The 8,267-nt window shown below is 34.7% G+C and overlaps 1 pseudogene; it reads right to left on the bottom strand.

Annotated features, from left to right (window-relative positions):
- Positions 1 to 699: 699 nt before the first annotated feature.
- Positions 700 to 796, bottom strand: LOC111719333 (annotated as a pseudogene).
- Positions 797 to 8,267: the final 7,471 nt, after the last annotated feature.

The raw sequence follows: 8,267 nt of genomic DNA, 5'->3' as shown, positions 1-8,267 counted from the left end.
CAGGAGATCATTATATACTTCAACAACAATTCTATATGATGATCAATTGTGTCCAGCAATGAGATGAACCAAATCAGTTCCAATAGAACAGTAATGAACTGAACCAGCTACCCAGCGAAAGAACTCTGGGAGATGACTATAAACCATTACATAGAATTCCCAATCCCTCTATTTTTGTCTGCCTGTACTTTTGATTTCCTTCACAGGCTAATTGTACACTATTTCAATGTCTGATTCTCTTTGTACAGCAAAATAACTGTATGGACATGTATACATATATTGTATTTAACTTATACTTCAACATGTTTAACATGTATTGGTCAACCTACCATCTGAGGGAAGGGGTGGGAGGAAGGAGGGGAAAAGTTGGAACAAAAGGTCTTGCAATTGTCAGTGTTGAAAAATTATCTATGCATATATCTTGTAAATAAAAATCTATAATAAAAAAATTAGTATATTTAAAGTGCCTATTTTCCTATAGCTCTTCCAAAGACACACACATACACATACACACACAACCAGCCTCGCCAATCTGATGGGTACAAGGTGAACTTCAGAGTTACTTTAACTTACATTTTTCTAATTATTAGAAATATAGTCATTGGTAATTTAATTTCTTCTTTGAAAATCACTTGTTCACTATCTTTGATTGGCTAATAGCTCTTATCTTTATATATTTGAATTCATTCCTTACATATCTAATATAGGAGGCCTTCATCAGAGAAAATCATTGTGCAGGGGCCATGCTAATCTTTTATATATCATTCTAATTTTAATTTAAAAAAAAAAGGTTGTTGATAATTTGTATTCCTTCATTTGAAAATTCTCTGTTCATATCTTTACTAGAAAACATACATCTTGTCCTTAATGTACTTAAAAAATTATCTTATGGCACAATTAAATGTATATGATTATTTTTTAAAAAAGAAAAAGAAAATCATTGCAAAGACTCTCCTTCCTTTTTTTCAGATGACATCAGTTCTTTCTCCAAGGGCAGATAGCTGGGATTTTTTTGTTTTTGTTTTTGTTTGTTTGTTTGTTTGTTTTTTTGCTGAAGCATTTGGGGTTAAGTGACTTGCCCAGGGTCACAAAACTAGGAAGTGTTAAGTGTCTGAGGTCATATTTGAACTCAGGTCCTCCTGATTTCAGGGCTGGTGCTCTATCCACTGCACCAACTAGCTGCCCCACATAGAGCATTTTTCATCATAATTTTTTAGGATTGTCTTAGATCACTGTCTTGCTGAGATTTGCTAAATCATTTATAGTTCTTCACTGTACAATATTGCTGTTACTGTGTACAAAGTTCTCCTGGTCCTGCTCATTTTACTTTGTATCAATTTATATAAGTCTTTTCAGTTTTTTTTTTCTGAAATTATCTTGTTGTCATTTCTTATAAAATAATTTCTTTTTAAAAATTATTTTATTTTTTTCTGGTTATACATGTATATTAACTTTTTAAATACATATTTCTTTATGAATCATGTTGACAGAGAAAAATCAAAACAAAAGGGGAAAAAAACCACAGGAGATTAAAAAAAAAGTAAAAAGAAGTGAACATAGCATAAGTTGATTTACATTCCAATCTCCATAGTTTTCTTTCTGTATGCATATGATGTTTTTTATCCAAATTTTATTAGGATTGCCTCAGAATATAATTTCTCATAACATAACATATTCCATTTACTGGTGGATTTCTAAGACAGGTGAATATGAAAAATATTTTTGTTGGGGGTGCTTTAATATTTACTCTTTTATTCCCCTCTCCCACTAGATTCAAAATACTCACACAGACACACACACACACACACACACACACATTCCTCTTGTGAAGAATAACTGTCTACTCTAAGAAAACTTAAGACTGGACATTGAGTCCATCATCAAAGCTGAAAATAACAATCCATTAGAAGTAAATATAAATACTGTGTGTTCATGGGCAAATTAGTTCCCTCAGCCTACAGAAAATTTTTTTTTGTCTATATTTTCTCCCTTCTATTCACACTCCTGATAGTCTGGATAAATATATATTAGAAACGATTATGACAATTGTGCCATCTTCTAGGGTCACATAATTCTCACAGAAGGAAAAATTGCTTAATATCTCTATCCTCCATGACCCCAAATTACTTTATAAACAGATATTTTTAAAAAACTGTTTATGGGATCAATCACAAACACCTGTTTCAGTAACCCCTTGGCAATGTGGCTTATCTCTTTAGGAAAGGAAGTAAGGACAAGGAAGTGGTCCCACTCAGGTGGAATGGAACACTGCATCCTGACCTGGAGGAATTTGAGGTGGGTAGAATGTGGTTTACCCAGATTAGAATTCAGTTTGGCCAGGATGTGAATGTTAACACTCCCACTGCATGTGAAATCCAACAAGCCAAGGTCAGGAAGACCTCCGGGTACTTAGATCATCCAAGTTAAGATGACCCATCAGAAGTGAACACAGAAAGCCAGTAAACAAATTGAAGAGCAGTCTGACTCAGTTGTGGGGCATTTAGAGTCAGAAAGAATGTCTTCTGTTCAATCTGAAAAGATTAATAAAAATGATTGCTTGATGAATAATATAGAGACCACCCAATCAGCTCCTACCAAGGCTCCAGATGGTGTAGTGAGGGGTGTATTTTTAAAATTTATTATTAATAATAGCTTTTTATTTTTAAAATACATGCAAAGGTTTCAAAAAACTTGTGTTCCAAATTTTTCTCCTTCCCTTCCCCCATCCTCTCCCCTAGACAGCAAATAATGCAATATATGTTAATCTTGTACAATTCTTCTATACATATTTCTACATTTATCATGCTGCACAAAAAAAAAAAAAAAATCAGATCAAAAAGAAAAAAAAAGAGAAAGAGGGAAAAAAAGCAAGCAAATGACAACAAAAAAGGAGAATACTATGTTGTGATCCACATTCAATCCCCATAGTCCTCTCTCTGGATGTAGATGGCTCTCTCTATTATAAGTCTATTGGAACTGGTCTAAATAATCTCATTTTTTAAAAGAGCCACATCCATCATAATTGATCATTGTATAAATTTGTTGTTGTCGTGTACAGTGTTCTCCTGGTTCTACTCATTTCACTCAGCATCAGCTCATTTAAGTCTCTCCAGGCCTTTCTGAAATCAGCTGCTCATCATTAATATTCCATAACATTCATGTACCATTCATGTACTTATTCAGCCATTCTCCAGCTGATGGGCATCCATTCAGTTTCCAGTTCCTTGCCACTACAAAAAGGGCTGCCACAAACATTTTTGCACCTGTGGATCTTTTTGAGACGCATATTCTTGAATGAATATATAGCAAAGGAGTTTCAAGGAAATAGTGAGAGGTAGGAAGAAAGGCACAAGATCTTTGGTCAATTTGGCTTCAAGACTTAGAATTTAAACTTATGCCACTGCCTTGAATTACTGAAATATTTCTTCTGGCAAAAACTTTAGTCATAGCCCAACCACATGTGGAAATGAAATGGAAATAGAAGGAACGGTTACATCAAAACCAAAACAATAAGATCAAAGTGCTGGCTTTGTTACTAACTTGCTATGTGACTCCAGACAAATCATTTCACCTGTCAAGGGTTCTGTCTTCATCTGTCCTGTGAGAAAGTTGAAATAGCCAGAAATATATTACTAGTTAGATTTGATTTTAGAAACTGTTCAATTGATTGTGAAGTTTAAGGAGTTTTGTGAGTCAGGAAATCAATGAAATTGAGACTTGAATTAATGCCCACATTTCCATACCACCCACCAGTGTAGCCAGCACTCTGTGGAAAAGACTTAGTTGGAGGGCACTTTGCCCTTCTCCCCTCTCCCCCCCCCCCATATGAATTGAACTTAAATCCATTTGTGGGCTCTTTGGACAAGAAAGATTTTTTTTTTTTTTAATGTTTAGGACTTTGGAGATGAATGTCTGAGATCACAGACATTCTTGCTGATTGCATTTAATCTCCTTCCCTGGCAGGTTTTACCTGCTTCTCTCCTCTGGGGAAGGGACTGCTTTGCCTTGGGGACTACTTTTGCTTGGGGGATTCTGAAGCTCAGGTTTTCAGTAAACACATGGCATCAGATGCCATTACAAAGTCAGGGAGATGGTTTGAGGGGAAAAACTGTGCACTTATGTGAAGGACACCCATGGGGGGAAATCTGGGGAGAAGATGAGGCAGCAGGCCAATTCCCAGCAAATCCTCTGTGACAGTCGTAGTACCCATTGCCACCAGAAAATGGTGAAGTGAGACACTTTGCTAGAAGCATGAAATGTGGATGTCTAAAAAAGAAGTATCCTTCCCCAATATGTTGGTATCCTGATGCCAAACCCAAGTCACCCATTCATTAACTCAGGAACTGTACTAGTTAAAGCTCTGGTATTATTAGATGACTTCTTCCCCCCCCCCCCCAAAAAAAAAAAATCATTATCTTACCTCCATTTGCATCTGTTTACAAATGTATATATTTATTTTTCTCTAATATATCTATTAGAGGAGGAGGGCCCTCCTCTAATAGGAGGGCAGGGACTGTAGATCTTTTTGTTTTTAAAATTCGCAGTACTGAGCAAAGTGTCTGGCATGTGGTAGGAGTTTTTTTAATTAAATGAGTTTAATAAAAGTTTGATTGAATGAATCACAGAATTCAGAAATGAAAGGGTCCTTTAGATGTTTATATTAATTGACAATCTTATTTTGCATGATGACTTACAGTCATGACCCCTAGGTCGAGGTGTGACATAATTCTTCAGTTCCAAAAGTAATATAATAATAACAATAAATAATATAAATAATCTATAACAGGGCTTCTTAAACTTTTTCCACTCCTTTTCACTCAAGAAATTTTTTACATGCTAGGGTATATAGTTATATAGAATAGCTATACAAATCAAACGTCTATTGGCAATAAGTCACAATTTCATGACCTCCACATTCAGTTATGCAATCCCATATGGAGTCACAACTCACAGTTTAAGAAACTTTGATCTATAATATAATCTATATATAGCATAAAATATATATACCCATACATATACCCATATACCCATACATATAAGGTAATTAAATTTTATATATATATCAGAGCTTCTTAAACTTTTTCTATTTGTGATCCGTTTTCAACTAATTTTTATGTAACACTGGATATATAAGTATATAAAATAAGTATGCAAATTAAATATTTACTGATATTAAATCATTATTTTAAAACCCCACAGTTTAAGAAACTGGGACACACATACACACACACACACATATATTTCTCTGTCTCTCTCTCTCTCTATGTGTGTTTATATATATATGTGTGTGTGTGTGTGTATGTGTGTGTGTCTATATCTGTATATGTACATTCAAATTGTGTGTATATGTGTGTATGTGTATATTTTTAACAGGCTACAGAAGTCAACTCAACATTAGTGAAGGGTCATGGAGATTATAGGTAGTGACACATTTCTCACAGAGGCAGGACAACTTTTCCCAACCCCACTTTTTATGTTGATAGGTTACATATTTTCCAAATGATAGATTTCTCTAGCACAGGCCAATACAGGCAATAAAAGTAATCGTCATCATTGTAGCTTATAGCTTCACCTATGAAGAAAATCCCCCCCAAAACATTCTGCCAATTCCTTATAAAGTAGTAGAAGATAAAATCACAATAAAAAGGGTTCCCTCCTTAAATCCATATGAATGAACGCAATTTGTACATAAAGCCTAGGATTCCTCAGCTGTTAGCCAGATGACCAAAACCAGTCCCCAGTACACAAGGAAATGCCCCAGATTTTGTTTAGGATTTCTCTGAATTCTCTCAGTCTGTACACTTTTTCACTGAGGGCTGGTCCAGACAGGTAGAATTTTCTCACAGAGTTTTCACCAAGCTACTGGTTCATGAGTTCTCAGAAGACAAATAAATTGGTTTCAGTATGTTTGCTGCCAACTTGGAATCCAAGGACCAGGTCATTTCATAGCATCTAATTACAGAATTGATCAGCTTCTTTCATCAGTTAAAACCACGACCACTGGTCAAAATCTTCATGTCATGGGTAGAGCGCAAAATACAAAATGACAATATGTAAAAACAATTGCAAAAAGCAAATTTAATATATAACACTTAAAGAGATACAATGAGGTATAGTAGAGAGTTGGCGTTAAAGGTAGGAAGACGTGTTGAAATCCCACTTCTGACATGTTTGTTGTATGACCTTGAACAGATTAATTAACCTCTCAGTGCTCTCTAGGAAACGTTCTAAGACTATAAGTTTCAGAAAAGGGGCAAAGGACAGAGATTTTTGGTCTTTTTTTTTTTTTTTCGTATTCCTAGAAATTAACACATTACCTGGTATCTAGTAGGAGCTTTTGATTAAATGCATAATTTAATAAATGCTTGATTAATGGAATAAATTATAGAATTCAGAACGGAAAGAATCCTTAGATATTCTTAACCATAATCTGCTAATCTTATTTTGTCTAATGCCCAAGAATCACCCTTAGATGTAGGTGTGACACGGTTTCTTGGTTCCAAGGAACAATCTAACAGACTTAGAGTTAACCTAATATTAGCATTGGCTTCCTCATTTGTAGAGAGGAAGCTTCCTCATAGAAATAAAATCCCAGATCAGATCCCTATTCTTATAGCTCTTCAAATTCTGCTATACTTGCATATTACCAAAGTTTTAAGACTCTTGACATTTAATTAGAGCATTACCTTCATTTTCTTATTTGAACCTCACAGCAAAACCTGTTAAGCATAGGTATTATTATTCTCATTTTGCAGATTAGGAAAGTAAAGGCATAGTAATATTAAGTGACTTTTATATAACTACAGCTAGTATGGATTTGAATTTAGATCTTTTATATTCTTAGTCTAACCTGCTATCCTTTATGTCAAACTTTCATTTCTTTGAACATCATTCTTTCCAATTATCATTTAAGTATTTCACAAAACTTTAGAGTTGGAAGATATATCAACAGCCATCTAGTGTAATCCATAGCCATAAAGAATTGTAAAAGCTGTGTGACCCTGGGCAAGTCACTTAACCCAATTATCTCAGCCAAAAAATAAATAAAAAGGTTCTATATAAATGCTATTAGCATTAGCAGTTCTCAGTTCTCAAAAAAAAAAAAAAAAAAACAAAAACAAAAACAAAAACAAAAACAAAAACCCAGTAAATTTTGAATGGTAAACATGAATGAAAGAATTTAAAGCAAGAAAGGAATTGCTTAGAGACCATCTAGTGACTAGATTTTAATCTATTCCCTTCATTGTTCAGATATTTGTTGTCAGATCGCTTGAGTAAATTTTTAAAAATTATTAAACACTCACTGTATGCTAAGCATTATGCTAAGTTTTGGGAAGCTAGATATGAAAGGGCAATCTCTGTTCTCAAAGCTTACACTTTATTAGGACGAGATAACACATAGGAGAGTACTAGTCAAGGAAGGGAATTTAGTCTGTAGAATGGAACACAAAATGTAGAATGGAGCATAATTAATAAGAAGCAATGGTACTACAGCACCCAGAATAAGAAATGAAACTTTGGGAAAGAAGAAGAGCCAGGACCAATGGCCACCTGGCAGGCATATGGCCTTGTTATATAGCAGGATGTTTGGGTCTATAGAAACTATTAGACAACAGCTTATACTCGGTTAATAATAAACGGCTTGGTTAGTTGATTTAACTCAGATAAAAATTGAAATTTTTCTTCATTCTAGGTTTATATAACTTTTGAAAAGCTTTCATGAGAGGCTTCTTAAATACTAATACATTTAAGACTCAAAGGGCCAAGTAGCCAATTTTTATCCTGGCAGATGATATACGCAAAAGCAATGTTCTATCCTTTGTTCCACTTTTAGAATAATCGGTAAACCCCAGTTCTGATCTTAAACATCTAATAAGTTACCCTGGCCAGAAAAAGGGGAGAAACATTTCCTTAAATAGAAAAAAGGGCTGCATTTTTTGGTGCGTGAGTGTTTTCTGATATTATAGCTCATTTTTGGATGTTTGCAGCAACTTTAGAATATTTAGGACAGTCTGAATCCACCAGCTGCTTTCTCTGGGCCTCTTTTATTAATCCAGCATATCTCAGCTTGCCTTTCACCCCTTGAAGAGCATAGCATATGTCTGTCTCTACTTTCCATGAATAAAATGCATACTTTAGCCTGGGGCTAGGGATGTGCTTAAAAGTGAAGGGGGAAAGGGGGCGGGGGAGGGGATGAAAACCAAGCTCCTAAGTAAGAAAAACAATCTTTAGAAATAAATTGGGCTCAATAATATGAGGAACAAGCA

Source organism: Sarcophilus harrisii, chromosome 1 (assembly GCF_902635505.1).
Source record: "Sarcophilus harrisii chromosome 1, mSarHar1.11, whole genome shotgun sequence".
Lineage (NCBI taxonomy): Eukaryota > Metazoa > Chordata > Mammalia > Dasyuromorphia > Dasyuridae > Sarcophilus > Sarcophilus harrisii.
The sequence above is the reverse complement of the archived record's forward strand: the minus strand, read 5'-3'. Positions and strand labels throughout refer to the sequence as shown.